This window comes from Corythoichthys intestinalis, chromosome 12, assembly GCF_030265065.1.
Source record: "Corythoichthys intestinalis isolate RoL2023-P3 chromosome 12, ASM3026506v1, whole genome shotgun sequence".
In the NCBI taxonomy this organism is placed as follows: Eukaryota; Metazoa; Chordata; class Actinopteri; order Syngnathiformes; family Syngnathidae; genus Corythoichthys; species Corythoichthys intestinalis.
This window is the reverse complement of record NC_080406.1, coordinates 25,161,687-25,181,001: the sequence shown is the minus strand read 5'-3', so window position 1 is coordinate 25,181,001 and position 19,315 is coordinate 25,161,687. Positions and strand designations below refer to the sequence as shown.

Genomic DNA, 19,315 nt, shown 5'->3' with positions numbered 1-19,315 from the left:
CCAGTTCTGAGATCAAGAGCTCAAGTACGGGTTCTGTGTGTCAGCATCAGAATAGTTACGAGAAACTGCTTGAGATGAGCCATTACATGCAAATTGACAAAATAAATAAAATAACTTTTACTTGATATTAAAATTTTTCGGGGAGTACTGAATATGACTGAAAACACAGACACGACTGAAAAAGCAGTTTCTGTTTTTGCACTTCTCTTTAAAAAAAAAAAAACTGCTGTATTTTAAGCCAAAACAACTGTTGTGTTTGATAGAATAATATGTCTATATGCGGCCATTGCAGATTCATGGCGCATTAAGCCCCCGAACTATTTTTAATTTGTCCATTTTACCCTGGAAACCCCCATTTACAGACGTTGCGCAACCGCTTTTGTTTCAACCCAGCCATAAAACAAAGGTAATTAATTATATTTATTATTCAAAATGTCTGACATGTTTAGCTTACAATCATTAATTGATGTCTAATATTTTGTTTAAAAAAAAAAAAAAACGACTTTAAAAAATTATTCACTCACATGTTTTAAACTTTTAAACAAATTATGTCACAATGAAGAAAAATGGCGTCTTGAAAAAGACACGGATATCTACCTCATAACTATCGCTTAATTGTATTTTTTTTTTTGTTACTGTCGCATTTTCTCCGATATGTTAGATGATATATAATTGGTCCAAAGAAAGAAAATTTTTTTAAAAATGTTTAAAAGGGTAAAAATATGAAAAAGAAAATCTCAACGACTCCTTGATGTCTGCGATTTCTGCATCGTGACCCTTGTTATATTACCATGTTTCAGCCATAAAATCCCCCAAAAATCCAGCTGTAGCCATTCACAGCTGTGTCTTGACACTCAGTGATACATGATACATGGAGTATTTGGATCGAAAAGAGGTAAGTACACGATAATATCCGGTTAAAGTCATGGCGTCTGCTCTCGCGTGCTCTCACCTCCAGATAGGGTTTTGCTGTTTAAAAAAAAAATTTTTTTTTAAAAAGCCCTCCTGTCCAAATGTTTTATTCCCCCAGAAAATTGAGATTTTAAGCTTTCCAATGATGTATCACACATGCATATCTGACAATTTTGAAAGTTGGCCAAATTGGGGGTCTCAGAGCGGAACTTTAAGTCACCTGAGTGTTTTCCGCCATATACTGTAATGTAATATATCATTTGTTATCACTGTTGTTTTAATATTATTTATGACATAAAATTACAAAAAAATAATAATAATAATAAATGTGAAAGATAAAATGATTGAACTCACCAAACGGCTGTCTCCCAAAGCACTTATACAGTTCGAACATCTATGCAGTTCAGGGTAGTCCGCGCCCTTCAGTCCACCTCAGACTGCAATATTTTGGGTTAAAATGTCAAAGTTATATTTTGCCTGAGAAGGTGGATTTCACCCCAATTCTCCGTCTTTGTGCCCAAAAATAGTTAGCTGGAGGTTTTCGTGGGGCTCTCATTAAAATTCTTTCATTCTACATGTTCATTCGCAGTTTACTGTATCTGTGCATTGCAGTAATAAGTGACAAGAGTATCACATTTTGGTCTAAAAAAGACAAAGTTACGTTTGCCTCCGTGTGCTTGTGCTCGCCAATAGGGTGTCTCAGGTGGCCAACACGCCGGTAGGTTCATCACTGTACTTTGATCCAAACATGCTCCAAAACAACAACAATGGGTCGTTCCAACAGCCAGAAGGGTTCAGGTTCCTCACGCTGCCTCAACGTGCCTCATTTTGGCCATTAAAACCCAGGGATCAAGTCAACAGGAGGATACTCACTCCTAGAGCTGGGCTGGCGGCGTTGGGAGCAGGTCGCGGGGTCTTGAATTCCAATCTATGGGATGCTAGAAGGGCCATAATTTATCGCGCAAAGAGGTTTGCGTTAATGCCATTATTAATGAGTTTAACTGACACCTTTATTAAAAATGTATATTACAACCGGCCCAAATGATTGCCCCGATCCTCCCGATTAGGCACTCTGGGCCTGCCCATAAATAAAACAATAATTACAATGTTTGAAGATGAACAAATGACAAATGCAGTACATTTATATACCAAAGCGCTTGAAAATCAGGTGCGCTGCGTTATGTTTGAAAATTAACTCGTTCATTGCTAGTGCAACTTATAGTCCGAAAAATGCGGTATGCCTTCAGAACTTTCTGGAGGAGTATAATACAGGTTCAAGGTCATTCAGCACACCCAGAATTGATGCATAGGGTGCACTGTCAACTTTTAGGTAAAATTAAGGATTTTTAGTGCGCCTTATAGTCAGAAAAACATAGTAATTTTTCAGGACAATTTATTATATTACACTTGGATAAAGAGTAACACAATTATGGAAAAAAACATCTAAACGATTAATTATTTATTTTATTCCAAGTTACCAATTTCAAAAACATGCACAGTAAGTAATTGATCACTAAATTTTCCATAGTTGTGAAGACAGAGCCTGAATGGTTTTATGTGCATGATGTGTATTGACATTAGCTGGCAACCAGTTCAATCAGTCCTCAGTCATAAACTGTCCAAAGTCGGGGTAGACCACAGAACATCCGCGACCCTGGTGACGATTCAGAAATTGTATGAATAGATCAGGGGTGTCCAAACTTTTTGCAAAGGGGGCCAGATTTGGTGTGGTAAAAATGTGGGGGGCCGACCTTGGCTGACGCCCTTTACGTAGAACAATATATTTAAGCAAATTTTAGCAAGCCATTCTGTGTGTCACATTTGCCTTATTATTATTATTTTTTAATTAATAATTTCAAGAATCTCGCAACTAGCCTTTGTGGCGTTCGACTCTCGGGATATTACTTCTGTGAAATTCAACTCGCTTCAAGTTGCTTTATTTTCTCGCTTCTTCCCTGTAATCTTGTTGTACATGTCAGCGTGTCTTGTTTGGTAATATCGCCTCACATTGAACTCTTTAAAAACAGCGACTATAGTCCAATTTCCACCTATCCTTGAAGCGTCGGCCGTCGTAGTCAACTTTTTTTTGTTGATTGTTGCCATTTTAGAAAATTGGAAGTCAAGCGTCACAAGGGGTAATGTTGCTTAGAGTGCTGCTGCCTTTTAGTGGGTAAATGAGGAGCGGCATGTAACGTGTAAGCTACTTCATATGTTGGTAGCAATACTGCTGACCAATTTATTAAGTCTGTGTACGGGCCAGACATTATTAATCTTATGACAGAGGCTGGGGGCCGGATGAAATTTGACTACGGGCCGCATTTGGCCCCCGGGCCGCACTTTGGACATGTCTGGAATAGATGGACTTATTAATAACTCATACATTTTATTTAATATGATGATGGTATCCTTTAAAAAATCTTGAAATGGTAAAGCCCCTTCATTTTAGGAGTTCAGTTTTAGACCTTATGTCTCATAATAGGTGAATTGTCCACGAAATGCAAATACACTATTAAATACAAGTAAGCATGATTTCATAGATTCATTATTTACAGCAATTAAAAAAGAAAATCAATTCTTTAAACCCCCCTAAAATAATTGAAACCAATGTTAACAAATCAGGAAATGAATATATTTATCAATAATTATCACACTGACAATATAGTATATTACAATTGAGCATAAATTGGACACATTTCCCATTCGATTGTGTAGGTTTAACTCACTTATTTTCTTCCCCCCATAAAAATTGTGTTGATTGTGATCATGTGATTCTGGCTGCTTGGCCTCAAATTCAACTCTCCAGGGAGTTCATGTGATGAGCGTAGAAGCGAAAAGGACGTTGAATGTGATGTTCATCATCACGTGCGCCATCGAAGTGTCTCTTGGGGACAGAGTCACATCAGCTGGCCTCATGTCAGCTCATTAACAGTGGTCTATCCTTCACTGAAGCCATGTAACAAGTTCGACGCACCTATATTCTACCATTCCAACTCCGAGAACGACTCAAGTGCTGTTTTCACTAATGTGAAGGGTCGTTGTTGCGCCGCTGTCCAACACGTCCGGCGTTATCTGGGGGAAATGCGTGTGTCCAGAGGTGAGGGCTGAGCTTTGTGCTGTCGAGCAGGCCACCTCGCAGCCTTTGTGCCCGTAACAAGCTGAGCTCAGGCTCCAGCGAAGCGAGAAATTGTAAACTCTCCGGAGAGGCCCAGTGAGAAGATAAGGGCTCAGTGTTTGCTGGCAATGTGCATGTGGATGAATCTGATAGAGGCCAGTCCCACGCCAGAATGGGAGTGATGATACCTCCCCTTGTATGGTGACTTATGTTTAATCCCTTTGCCCCATGTATTCACTTGCAAATACTCCTGTCACCATTAATATGTATTAACAGCCTTCACGCTCAGTTCAATACAGATTTAGCCGAGTCTATTTTCACTCTTCTGCTCAATGCGGCCGTCTTTGATGAACAAGAATCGACCAGAACGTGCTGCTGATGTTCATGATGCAAAAGCGTCGTTGCTTCCGTGTCTGTCTCTTCCGAACTGTATTTTAAGTATACATTTGAAAACTCAAAAATGTTTTCGATATTTAGGTTTTGAAGTTTTGCCAAATTTAGCCTTTAGGAAATGTCTTAAATGGATTAATGTATAATCTGCCTAATCTCCATGGTTCACTAAACAGCACCCGAATTTAAAAAAGGGATTGTCAAAGAGTTGCACAACTTGCGTAGCAGTACTGGTACACGGGCTCACTCTAGTGGTACCCAAAAAGAATATCTGAATGAAGTATTTACAACATTTAAAGATAATCAAAACTATAGCAATGATGCTTGTAGACTGTAACCTTTTGTGACCTTTTTAAAATCCACTACAGTTGGCAAAATGACGTACATATTAGTTATACAGTATTTATCTTTTAACTCAACTCTGTTTATATAGCACTTTAGTAAAGTGCATTTTTCCTACATTCAAGTGTGAAATATTCAACAAACCACATCATGTTACAGTGGTCTACAAAATTATTTATACTTTTAAAAGTTGAATCCCCTGCATTGTTTGAATGAACACCCAGGTCTACTCAGGGGTGAAAGTGGGCCAGAATGGGCCGGAACTCTGTACCGGCATGAGTTTCAGGGCCGGCATACAGTGCTTTGATCCTGAAAATATGATGGCAACTTTCAAAAGTCCATGTTTAAAAAAAAAAAAAACTGCCACGCTGCCACACACGCATCTCCAAAAAGAACAATATACTGTACTAACGTCAGATTTACATACACAAATCTTAACAACAAGCCTAATAAAGTGCTTGTGTAGCATAATCCGTTTCCACCGATATTTATCATTCATTTATTTATTCTACGATGTTCTTCCCAGCGTCAGTCTGTTTCTGACAAGTCACGTCACTGAGCACATGCAGGCAGCAAAAAAAAAAAAAAAAAAAAAAAAAACCTGGACTCTGCTGTCCGTTCAATTGGCTTACATATTGACATGTGATCAGCATGGATAGTTAGCCCTGGTTGGTTCAAATGCACATTTTTTTAAACAACAAATAGAGGAAAAAACAATCTTGCCGAATTAAAAGGGCAAGACAATGGAAAATTGATCAGGTCTTTAAGAGAAAGGAAAGAGTTTATGAGGTTTATTCGATTTCATTTAAGACGTTCAGAACATCTTCCATGTTAATGTGAACTTTGTACTTATTTTTAATTTATGTACGGCTACTTATTTGTTTCTTTTTAATTAAAAAAAAGTCAATGTTTGCTTTATCTTCTAAATATATTCCATTTCACTGTGCATAATGTAAGTTTTTGTTAATGTATTTTACTCATATCTTTATTATTAAAAAAAAACAAAAAAAAACAATGTTTCCCTTATCTTCAGTTTTAATGTACATCCTATGTTCTTGACTGGTTAAAATGGAGGTTTTACATTTAAATTTGAGGGAACGAGGGAAAATAAAAATTAGATGGAGTTTTAGATGGAATTTTGTAAATCTATTAAAAAATACGATTTTGAATGGAAATCAGTTTCTCATTTATGCCTTGTTTCCGTGTAATGCATAACCTAATGCATGTGAAACCTTTCATTCATTCATTCATTTTCCAAGCCGCTTATCCTCACGAGGGTCACGGGGCGCTGAAGCCAGTCCCGGCTGCTAACTAAACAATGGCGCCACCAGGGGGTGGCCAGGGTTGGCCACGGCCCCCCCCTATAAATTTTTGGGCCATCCTACTGGCCACCCGAGTGGCCAGTATAACAGTGGCATGAGAAGTGGGGTGTTGAGGGTGCTGCAGCACCCCCTGGTGTTAGACCGAGGCTTATTGGACCTTTTAATTTTCAAATGTGTTCATGTGTCATTGCCGTTTAGCAGCAGGTAAATTGCATTATAGTACACAGGCGCTTTTATTTCCAATACAAAAACTCCAATACACACTGTAATAGAACGCTGCCTTTGTTGTGGCCTAGTCGTAGTATGTAAACTATCCAGCATGTATGGAGAAAATGTGCAATCATGAGAAATTTGGACCAAAACGGCTCTTCTTGGATGGGAAAAACTAAAAAAGCTGTGAGTGACATCCAGCGCTGCTGCAGTGTAATGTCAGATTGTAGTAGCTGTGGAACTCAAAATGTTGACTGTACTGTTATGGGCAATGCACATTAAATCATTAGTAACATTAAATATAGCACAATACACCAACTTATATCAGTAGGCGTGTCTTTAAGTCTTTCTGATAGTTTTCTTCTGGCCTTTTACTGCAACAACATAGTGAAAACCTGAAATTATGGCTTTTAGTTTTGGTATGCCACCCCAAGATTTTAAGTGGCCCTGTCTGGCCACCCCTATGAACAATTTCTGGAGGCGCCACTATAACTATAGGCAGCAAGTGGGGTACACCCTTAGTCGGTTGCCAGCCATTCGCAAGGCACAAGGAGACTAACAACCATTCGCGCACATATTCATACCTTGGGACAATTTAGAGTGTTTGAACAGCCTACCATGCATGATTTTGGGATGTGGGGTGGAATACCCGAATAAAACCCACGCAGGCATGGGGAGAACATGCAAACTCCGCACAGGAAGGCCGGAGCCAAGGATTGAACCGTTGATCTCAAAACTGAGAGGTGGACTTGCTAACCACTGTGAGCGTGAAACCTGTTGTTTTATTATGTGTTATATTTAAAACTGTGTCAAAAGCAGTTTTTGCATTTCGGCATTTGAAAAGGGCTTCATGCCATCCTTTACGTAAGGTAGTTCCGTCAAGAAATTCTACCCACTTTCACCCTTGGGTCCACTACATAACTGTATTATAATGCTGATCATTAGGGTAGTACACATACCTGTCAACCCGAGGCTGTTGGCAATCTTACAAATAGTGACGTATGCCCTTACAAATTGGTGACTAATCTTACAATGTCGTATATGGCGTGCAAAATGAAACAAAAATAAAACTCAATTTTTAAAATGATTTGAATTTATTGGTAATATTGTCACTTATAACCTGGTGCAATCATAGAAAAATCAATATCTTCAGCTACATCTTGATTACTAAAATTTAACAGTGACTTTTGTTATAATTGTATGTAGCACTTTTGGCAATTTCTATCATGTCTTTTGATGGCGGCACTTCATGGCACTTCAGCTCGCAATTCAGCTTGACTTGAAGGTAGTTCTTTAGTGTGTCCAATTATAAATTAAAAAGGTCAATTGATGAAATTAACTTACTGATGCAATCTTTGAGTCCGGGAACATTTCTTTTGCTAATTCCGAGAAGTGATCAGCAATAGTTGCAGGCAAATTGTGTTCGGCAACAAATTGGCAGACTAAAATCTTCGCTTTCGTCACAGCATAGCTTTTCATTCTGCAGACTTCATCTTTATGACCAATGTTGTTAATCTTACTTTAAAAAAGTAATTAATTACAGTTACAAATTACTTCTCCCCAAAAGTTATTGAGTTAGTAACTCAGTTACCTGAATATAAGAGTAATTAGTTATTTGGCAAGTAACTGGTGTTACCCTTCATGTTTTTTTTTTTCATTTTTTCAACAACAAAAAATAAAAAACGTAGTAACCTTTGCTATGTTTGGAAGTCATTTAATGTTGTGAATCAACCGTTAAAGTTGTTAAAACTGTTCCCATTTTTGCATTAGTTCCCTTCTGTTTACTTTCGACATGTGAAAGTTTTAAAACGGTTTAAGTTTTAAGTAAAAAAGTAAAAGTTTTAAGTAAAAAGTTACTAAACAGAGCCTTTCTGAGAAGTCTACTGCTTTAAGATGGTGGCTGTTTATCAACGCCGGCAAGTGTATCATTTCGCATCTAGTTCATATACATGTGATATCTGGCGTAGCATCATGTGGGCGTAGTTTGTAGGCTGTCGGCTCCAGTCAGGTATTATTGGAGCCACCTAGCCGAGCATCGCGTTTGCAACAGCGTCACAACTTCCTCTTTCCCACTCCCGCTCTTCTCTCTCCGTCTGTGACTTTTCTCGCGTCATTCAACCAACATAGTAACGCATAGTAATGCACATTGTCTCGTTGCCAAAACAGTGACAAAATCTGAGCGGAGGGAAAAAAAACGTAATGCATGAAAAACGTACAGATTTTGAATGTACGGCGCACACATTTAAAAATCAGTGGTCACTTGTACAAATTACACCGAAACTGTACAACTTGACAGGTATGTTAACAGTACATGAAGATTCAAGTATTTTTTTTTCTGGTGCGGTCAAAAGTATGAGAATCAGTGACTTAAATGTAACAATTCTTTAATTCCAAATGCAATTATGTATTATACTTGAGGTTGATATACACTTTACCAAAAATATTTGCTGTAACTGCACTCTTTTCTTTTTTCAAATAAATGTTTTCCTCTCAAACATTCTAAATGCTAGAAATTGCAACAATTATCATAAACAAAAATGTTGTATTATCTTTTGTTCGGGTGTAATCAGAGGTTGCGCTAGACTTTTTCGTTGTCTGTCGTTTTGACTGACAGGGTCATAAAAATCCAGTCATAATCTATTTTTACCCGTCACTTAAATTTTTAAAATGATGATAATGACATTGTGGTGACCCTTTGCTTGGCATAATTCACCTTCTGTACTTGTGTGTCCATTTGGCCGAGCGCGTTCCCGGCTACGACAGTCACGTCACAGAGACACTTAAGGCTCAAACACACCAGCAACGTGAACGTCGCGTCAACGATCTTGCCGCGATTACGCACCAGTGACGCTCGGCGTCAATTTCCATAGGACGCGTTTCACGAGCAGCGCGTCTGTGGAGCGGCTTGATCTGTTCACGCGAGGATTGCAAGATCGCGCGAGAATAGCGGGTATTTAAAGGTAATAAAACAACAACACTTTGCCTTTCAGACCCCGCGTATTGGCGAGCTTTCTTTTTGAAAGAAGAAAAAAGAAGTCATGTGCTAAAGCAAAAAGCAATCCCAATGACAAAGATTTTAACATTTTTTTTATATGAACATTTTTCTAAGCTTTATTGATGTTTTTTTCTCAAGTTAAAGCACCACGCAGGAATTAATTTTATTGTGTAGCAGGATTTGTGTGTTATTCGTATTAATTGCAGGTGTTTTGGCTCATTTCAGTTTATTTTATTTATATAGGAAGTTACGATTGCATATTATTTTGAAAATCGACCGGATCCACCGTATTTTTACACGAATGACTTCCGGCCTGCCCGATCCTACCTAGTAGTATTGACGCAGGGGGGCTGCGTCTCGCGTCAAAAAACAAACTCTGCTGTTTTTTTCGCGTGCGTCGCGTTTAGCGCTTCTGGGACGCGTCTAACACGCGGACGCACTGCGACTGGTGTGCATTGGCTGATTGACTTTAACGGCCGCGTTTCGAAGCGTAATCGCGGCGAGATCGTTGACGCGACGTTCACGTTGCTGGTGTGTTTGAGCCTTTAAGAGCCGCGCGCGGTCCCCTCACTATCCACTCGCTCTCGCTATATGATTGGCCGACGAGTCGAAATGCTCTCCCGTGAACTTCCTGTTTAAAAATGTTCCCGTTGTTACTTCTTGCGTTCGCTTATAAGTGCCCATTTAAAAAGGAAAAGTGATGGATGATACTACACACAGAGCGTATTATTAACAAATGTTAAAGTTGTATAATCATCTAGCGAGAATAAGGAACGTCACTGACAAGCGCAGGCCCCCGCGAGTGGATAGTGAGGGTTCTAGGATAGTGAGCCTACAGCTAACAAGACTCTTAACATTGCATACCGCTTCAACATATTCAATAGTATTTAGTTTTCATTCATTTTAAATTAATATTCTGTCCGAACAAGCTTAACAGAGAATCCACACCGTGCCATCACACATCAAGCAGATGAATATGTAACCTTTTCTCCCCAGTGACAAAAACAGCTGACTGTGGCCCCAGTAGTTAGGTAGCCTACCATATGTAGCATATGGAACAATCACCTGCTGTGGCCTGAACTTAGTCTCACACTTTCCTCCTGGTGCGCATGGACTTGAATTGCGTGCCAGCTTGTACAGTCCCTGTTTTATCACCTCTTTTATCAACACCATCGTCGTTTTGGGGCTTTTTGAAGAAACTTCGGACACTCAGTTGCCTTGACATTTTTCAGAGTAAGGCCAACGACGTCATGCATCAAGAGAGACAATAACTAATTAATATGCTCACTCGCCACCCTGTGGTCTGGGGTGTGAATTGCAACCGGTCAAAATGACGGATGGACTTCAGTTTTTTCCGTCACCGTTTTAAAAAATCGGTCAACGACGGAAAATATTCGGTTAACGCGACCCTGGGTGTAATTTTTCACATCGATCAGATACGGCAGATATGCTCTTGTACTCAGTGTTTCAAATTGTAACGTATCTTAACATGTACATCCCTTTTAAACATCTGCTGTTTGTAACTGTGAGGGGATTAAAGATTTAGCAATGATTTGTCAACAAATAAAGCACGCAAATGAGATTAAAAGACTCATTGTTACTGAATGGAGTTGTTTAGTGATATCATTGATGACAGTAAATGATGTCATCTAACAAGATAAAGAATGCTGGATGGGATTTGTGTGTGACTCTTGTCGGAAGCTTAATCCAGACAAAGCCCTGAGAGGCTCATTAGAGCCTGGTGAGGCCTTAAACCGTCCGGCTCTGTTTGCATTAAAGCGAGCCAAGAGCAGCCTGTCAGCTCACTGGCACAGCCCAAATCAAACTGTCAATTATCAGACATGTTTATGGAAATTACATGTTTGTTAACATGCTGGAAAAATGTGCTCTCGCCTCAGGCGGAATGTGTTAGGAGACACAATTTTGCTCAGAAATCACCTTTCAAATGGGTGAAGGTTATCCTCATCGGATCTTAGACACTAGGGGATTGTTACTGTTCCTTTGCTAATGTGAACGCCCACCGCGAAGAAGCAAAACTTATAATCAAAGCTGAAGTCCATGCGTGATGCTGTGGTTTTGTTTATTAAGACGGTTGCTTCAGTTTTGGCAGTCGTTCAGCCCCCTTTTTTTCACCTCACAGTTACAGAATCACTGGTTTAACAAACTCACAGCACTGGTAACATTTTGTCACTTAAAAAAACTGGACTACACCGTTACTGTTGTTACGTAGGCACTTTAAAGCGATGTGTCAAAATTGTACCACAAAATAAGAGTTTTGAAATATATGCTATGGTCCACTACCTGAGATTTAGAGTATTTTCATTTCAAGTTATATACTGTCAGTTTAACTGAGTGTTGTTTGGAAGGAAAAATGTTCTGCATTTTGGTCAAAAAAAAGTTCGCATCTTTACTTTTAACAGGAAATATAACTGGGTTTCCTTCAAACTTGTGCTGGGAGGTTTCACAGGATAGTAAATCCTGTATCGTCACAAATGCCTTCAATCATCACTATCATCAATTTTAATAGTATATTATAGTGGAAATAATATTTCTCAAATCAATGCATAGACTTCACTATCAGTTAACGGGAAATGGGGCGCAGGGCCGTTCCCTAGGGGGCCCTTTTTCAGAAATTTTTGAAACCAAAGCCGCAAGCGACCTAAAACCAAAACAGGCTCCTCCCTTAGGCATATACAATATGAGTCTCCGTGAGCAGTGACATAAAAAAATTCCAACTCGTTCCCAAATAAAATCCCGATTATTTTTTTATATAAGTATAACAAAACTTAAAATGGCTATAAAATGCTCAGATTTTACACTAGATGCAAAAAAATTACCAAATGCAGAGATAATCACTTTTGTTTTCAGGATCAATAGCAATAATTAAAGTATCGTGTAAGTTTTTGCCCGAAACAGCAACTTTTTTTTTTTTTAATTTAGTGCAATTTTGACTTAAGTTTTCAACAGCTAATAAATCACTCAATTTTCTCATCAGAAACTTAATATTTGAGGAAAACATGCAGAATCAATTTTACTCAAGAAAAGCATTTTTTTTCTATATACAATCATTACTTATTTAGGTTGAATTCCAATGTTACTATTGCTTCAGCACATCTTTCCGACTATATCTTGCCCTCATCGTTTTTAGATTGAAATGTTACATAAAATAAAACACGTAAAACCCGAATTTGTTTTTGGTACGGACACAGAAAAGTCTGAATTACTATTTTTTTTCCCCCAAAAACGGGCAGTAGGTGGGAAATTACCTGATTATTTGAATGTAAAGTTATGTTATTGTGTAAAGATACAAAATACATCGTGGCGGCCGTCACAAAACAAAGGGTTTTTTTAAGGTGAAAATTATTGTAAGTAAATGCGTAAATCCCGGAATTTCTGTAGATATGAATGTAAAACAGTCTAGATTCTTGATTAAAAAGTGAAAAAACGGGCAATTATCATTAATTTTATGTAAATATTTGAAGCTGAAGTTACGCAAATTTTATCCCATTCATGTAATATTTTTCACAATGTTTCAAAGTGCATGCATGGTGCTATTTTATATAACAACTATCTTGAATCCTCAATCAATTCACTCTTGAGACACTCCTGCCTGCTTGTATGCACTAAAACGTTCATCCTGTTTCCACCGAAATTCTGCGTTAGAACGAAGCGTGTGTTTGAGTTTATCGCAGTGTAAGGTGACACAACGCTCTCCCTGGCCCGGCCTCCTACGGGAAGCCGTCACACCATGGCTGTAGGAGCTGTCTCGTCAACTGATAGTGAACACTATGATCAATGATGTGGAAAAGCCACTAGAAGTGCCTAAATCAGCAAGCCAGTGTTGTGATAAATCACCACACAACATAAACATGTGGTGAATTAAATAAATCAAACCGTTTATACAGCCCTTTGCTGGGTGGGATAGGCTCCAGCACCCCCGCGAACCTCATGAGGATAAGCATAACGGTAAATGAACAAATAACATTTTTTCATCAAATAGTTAATAAGACACATCGTGGAATATCGTTATCGCAATATAAAATGGCCTATTTCGTGATAAAGGAATTTTTTTCCCGTATTGCTCAAATCCGTCTTGTTTTCGTCAACGGTGATGATAACAAAAATATTTTGTCAACAACTAATTCTTTTCATGACGATGACGTGACGGTGACAAGCTGTAAATGTGTCTTGGGCGACAAAAACGTAACAAGATGGAGGTCAGCTTTCGTCTGACGAGAACGAGTTGAAAATTGGCGTTTCCGTCATAAGTTCACAATGTGTGACATTTTCTTATCGTATGTGTAGTTAACACGCATCATAGAAGTGTTTGGCCGTGTCACTCATGTGACGTGCTGTGCTCCCCTCTCACCCCACACACAGGCTTACTCACCAACCGGCGAATAAGTGTTTGTCCTCTCCAGACTCCAGACTTTTGTGAAACATGTCAGGAGCTGCTTGGTAAGTTTTGTTTTCTTATCTTGGCTAAATATGCCATGCTGCTTTAGCCTTTAAAGGTCTGTGCACAGTGATCATCACACAATAAATGTAACTTGTAGCATTAGCATAGCTTTCACATTAGCATTTGCATTTAGCGTGGTCAGTGTCGTCTGAAAGTCTTGGAAAACATACAGTTCGTGGCATCCAGGTGAGTTTATTTAATTGAAAATAATGTACTGTTTTCCTGATGAGTTTATTATCCTCACGAAGAGGGTGATGTCCTTGTAGACTCAACAATTTGCTCATCTGTCGATGTTGATTCGAAATTGTTGGAAACCATTTATTTATTTATTCATGGACTAAAACTTTTGAAGTTTATAGACGAAAACCTTTTGAGTAATGGTCGACTAAAACTAGACAAAGACAAACACATTTTTTTCAAATGAATAAAATATGACTAAGCGGCCATTTACATGGTGACTCTCCGAGAATACGAAAAATTTCAAATTTGGATTTATATGGACCAGTCTCCATTCGAACACTAGCCACGTTTACATGCTGACTTTTATTCATACCGATTCAAATCATTCCGAATGGAAATTTCACATCAGCTGTTTACATGTCACTTCATCTATTCCGATCCAGCGTTTACATATGACTGCCTTTATTCCGAAAGGACGTTTGACAACTGCCGTCTGACATGCGCAGATTAATCAAAACAAAGCGTCACGTTGCAAAACATGGAGATCGATCGTCAGATCAGCTGCTGTTTTAACTTTTCGAGTGGAAACAAAACTTCAGAATGATACGCCGTTCATTTAAAAAGTTGTGTGGGTGCGCTGTGCGTGTGCTTGGAAGCCATGTTGCAAGTGACGTTACTTACGTCACAAAGTGACGTCACCACGTCAGTACGGAGCATGCGCAGAAAGAACGCAACCAGACACAATTCCGCTTCCCTGTTTACATGATATAATTTTACTTCTAATCGGTTTGGGAAAAGGAATATTCCACCCCTGTGAATCGGAATGAAATTCCGTTCGGTTTGGGCCTGTTCATTCCGAATGAGGTGTTTATATGGAACACATTTATTCGGTTTGAACAAATATTCCGATTGTAATTGGAATATTTGGCTCCATGTAAACGTGGCAAATGTCGCAATTCCGCATGAAAACGATGTAATATTTATGCCAGGGCCTAGGGGGCAGTGCAGATTTACAAGACGACAGCGAATGATGCACTTTGACCCCACCAAAGCTCCTCAGCCCGGAAAAAATATGCCCGCTCGAAGCGATGGCATTTTTCTTTTGTTCAAAAAGGCACAAAAATGGAAACATTCAACATATTTAATTAAAAAATATTGTTAAAACAGTAAATTAAAGCCAACATTCCGTAATATTTGCTGTTTTTAATGTTTAGTAGCACCGCTGCGCACGCCCAATGTGACGTGTACGAGTGCTGACTTTATCGGCGCGGTGTCGCCTTTTGATATGCATGATAGCCCCCCCTCAATCCCCCACAATCGAATTCTTCCACTTTGGAGGCAGGATTCAGAATTTTTCGTCTTCACCGACACCGTATGCACGTGAGGCCACTCCACAACACAGTCATTGCGTCTGCATGTCGCAGAGTCGCCATGTAAACTGCGCCTAAGACGAAAATTAAAAGGGCTGCCGAAAACAAAACTGGCTCAAATTGTGGAACTCCCCAGTCGCTATTTTGAAGACATACTTTAAAATTAATTTTTATTCCTCGACTTTCAACACAGAGTTAGACTCTTTCCTTGTTGTAGTGTCATTACTATTTTAACTTTGTTTTCAATAATATTATGTTTATGATCAATTTTAAATTGTTTAATTTAGCTATAGTTGTTCAATAAATAAAACTGAGCTTTGTCACAGACGCAAATTATTCCTTGTTGTGACTTATTTGACCTCTAAACTTAAAAAAACACATACCTCCCAAAAGCAGTGTATGCACTATTAATTCCAAAAATATTCCATGTCATTTATAGTTGATTTAAAACCAAAAAATAAATTATATCAATGGTCATTTCATCCTCCAAACGATCAGGAAATTGAGGCGATCGACATGCACATTTCGCATGTCTCGCTGAGCTCATCTTAGACAAGGTAATTTTGTCAGAGCAATTACCACTGTAATGTATTCCAGAGTCAGGGCATTTGCTGCTGCTTACTTGAGCCTCTGACAGCATGTTTTGATTTTCAAGCCATTGTTCTCCTCACTCGGAAATCACATCTACATCCACCGTTCTCTCTATGTAACAATCTACCATGATGCCATTCTTTCACATTAACATCTAATTACCTCACTTAGACCTGCAGCTGTAGTGTGTGACTTGGTGAGTTTGACAGAGCTGTAAGTACAGAAGGCTAGGGGGACCGGTGGGTGTTTACCGTGAAGGAGAGTCTAACCGTAAGACACGGCCCATTCTCAGCGGACTAACCCGCATTACCTGGCAGGGATGGTTGAAAATGCCCTAGAGAATGTCACCGCACAGTGAAACTGTCATCACACAATTACTCCCACCATTACGGTCCCCAACATCTCCATGTAATGGCTGTGACACTCTTTACAATTCAGATTGTATTCTCAGTCAGTGGCACTTAAATGCTGCACTCTGTTTTATGAAAAGATAAAGATCTGTGTAATCTGCCAGTGCTTAACCATCCCTTGAATGCTTGTCAGGCAGGGTTTTGTCATTCTCAAAAAGTTGTCATGGCCCAGAACATCGCCTTTTGTTTGCCTAGCGAAAGAGTCTCTCAGCCCAATTTTGCACGCTTCTTGATATGTGCTAGACTGCGGAGGCACGTAGCATTTTGTTTCACTTAGTTGTTGAAGCAACCTTAAGAGGAACAGGATATTTCAGCAGGGAATGCCCACTTGCAGATGAGGATCTAAAATTGGTGCTCCTTTTGCTATTACTTGGCTTGAGATGTTAATTGCTATGCCCTCTTCTGCCAAAATTTCTTTGAGTCAAAAACAGTTATAAGTGACACTCAGGCAATCATGACTGAACTCCCTTTTAAACCAAGGATGTGTTTGTGACTGTGGGTTGTTTCCTTGTACATGTCAATCCACCTCTAATTTTTTTCTATCTTAATTAATGTTTCCAATTAGAAATAATTAATTACCATATGATCTCCTGATTATAAATTGCGCGTTTTTTCGTAGTTCGTCTGTACCGCTGACTTATACTCAGTTTCGACTCTAATCTGTTCCCACACTGATAGCCGTGAGAAAGGCGCGACTTGCGCCAGAGATGGCGGCGTTGTTCAAAAGTAATATTGAGGATGAAGACAATTATTGATTTGTTTTAATTTGGTGCAAGATCGAGAGTTTTGTAAGCAAGTTGTGTTGTTCAGGCTTTAGTTATCTGAATAACTGTTAATATTGCACTTTAACACACCCCTACTTATTCTGTTGTTCACCAATTTCTGCTTTAAATTATTATTACTATTATTTGAATTATTAATAGTTGTTGTTCTTCTCAGCTAAAATAATAACCACCTACAAAAATCCAATTCATACTCCAGTGAGACATAGATGCTTTTTTCCCCCTCTTGATTGTGCATTTTTTGGACTGGTCCGATTAATATACAGTACTCAGGTGCGACTTATTGTCTGAAAAATATGGTGCATGCCACATATCAATGACAAATCTGTCCGTTTTAACCACCAAGTGAAATTTTAACCCTAGGATGTCTCCCCTACCTACCAGCACTCTTCTATGAGTGTGGTGAAAATTTACCCCTTTTAGAATCAATGCGTTTTTATAAAAATCTTAAGATGTTTCTTGAATTTTGGTGAAATGATGATGTTTTTATTACATTTTGATCAACAAAAGAGAGATTTCATTGTTGACGTGTTCATTTAGCACTTTTTATTCACATGTTATCTAGTATCAAAAATGGTCGAAATCCAATGCATGCCTTTCAGTCTAAATATTGTGACATCCAGTGTTGTTAATCTTACTAAAACAATTGAGTTAGTAACTCAGTTACCTCATTGTAAGAGTAATGAGTTACTCAGCAAAGTAACTGATGTTCTGGATGTTCTAGACCTTCTTGCATTCTACATTCTACAACATCTTTCACATCAAAGATGTTTATAAGTGATTGAATTGAACTGATATTTTTTTTATTCAAAAAAAAAAAAAAAGGTAGGTCACACTTTATGCATTTTTTAAAATTTTACCAATGTAAGAGTGTGACAGTATACAAATTTTAACTATCAAATGATGTGAGAAAAAAAAGCGTTTTTGTTTTTCCTGTTGTACTGAACCGTGACCCCCGTACCGAGATACACACTGAAACTTGACATGTGTTATGTCATTCAAGAAAAGTTTAGGGCAAGTGACTTTTTGGGTAATAGAAAAATATATACTGTGTACAGTATATTACAGTTACTTCCCGCTTCAAACTGAAAAAACATAACGCTGTTAGTAGGGTTGTGCATCAAACATCGAGCATCGATGAGACCCGGTTCGTACACTCCGGTTCTCCCGGAACCGTTCGAATTTTTTAATTTTGATTCCATGTTTCCATGCCCTGACCACCGAGCAGAAAAAATTGCTGCCGAAAACCACGGAGAAGAAGCCAGGAAGCGCATGTTTGTGCATTGCAACTTGATTACAATCATGGACACGGTGCGGCGGAGCTCAAAAGTTTGGTTCAACATTACAAAAAAAAAAAAAAAAAAAAGACCAGTCAGCTCAGTGCAACATTTGCCACACAACTACAGTATATCATGCAAAGGTGGCTGCCTGACCAAAATGATTAAACACCTCCGGCTTCATGGAATACAAGTACATAGCTGAGTGTTACGTATTTGACATGCTGCGCCATCAGAACCAGGTCAGTAAAACAATACATTACGTCTGTCTTCTGCTCTCCTCGCGACCCGACCCAGGATTAAGCAGTGGATGGATGGATGGATGGATGGATGGATGGATGGATGGATGGATGGATGGATGGATGGATGGATGGATGGATGGATGGATGGATGGATGGATGGATGGATGGATGGATGGATGGATGGATGGATGGATGGATGGATGGATGGATGGATGGATGGATGGATGGACACGCTCTTATTAACAACACTGGTGACATCACACAGGGGCAAGTAATGGAGGGGCGCTACATTCCTTGGCAGGAGCTGAGGAATCCAGACAATATGGCCGCCAGTCTCGGGACTACGTCTCCCAGCATTCCGCACAGCTCACCTAGGTGTGGCTGCTTAAGCCACTTGATTAAAGCCGGCCTGGAAGAGTGAATAAAAAAGACCCAGACTGAGAGGAGGAGGGTGGTGGAGGAGACGAGACTTAGACCTAGAAAACTGGACTGCCAGACCTGAAGGAAGTTTTTGTTTAGATCTGAGAACAAACTTTGGTTGGCCCAATTTGGAGTTTATCGTGCTATTTTTCTCTTTACTTCCCTGCAACATTTTGACCACTTTTTGTTTCAGGAACCTGCTTGATCCGCTGTGCGACCCAATAAAGCTGTGGCATTGGAACTAGTGATGCACGATAATACATTTTTCAACCAATATCGATAACCGATAATTTCCTGCCAC

General features: G+C 39.1%; 1 long non-coding RNA gene across 1 annotated transcript in view; it reads left to right on the top strand.

The window, feature by feature from the left end:
* The window catches only part of LOC130927438 (uncharacterized), a 31,674-nt gene extending 17,894 nt beyond the window's left edge, over positions 1 to 13,780 (top strand). The window contains exon 3 of the long non-coding RNA XR_009066429.1: positions 13,664 to 13,780. This is a non-coding gene — a long non-coding RNA (uncharacterized LOC130927438). The remainder of the gene's footprint in view (positions 1 to 13,663) is intronic.
* Positions 13,781 to 19,315: the final 5,535 nt, after the last annotated feature.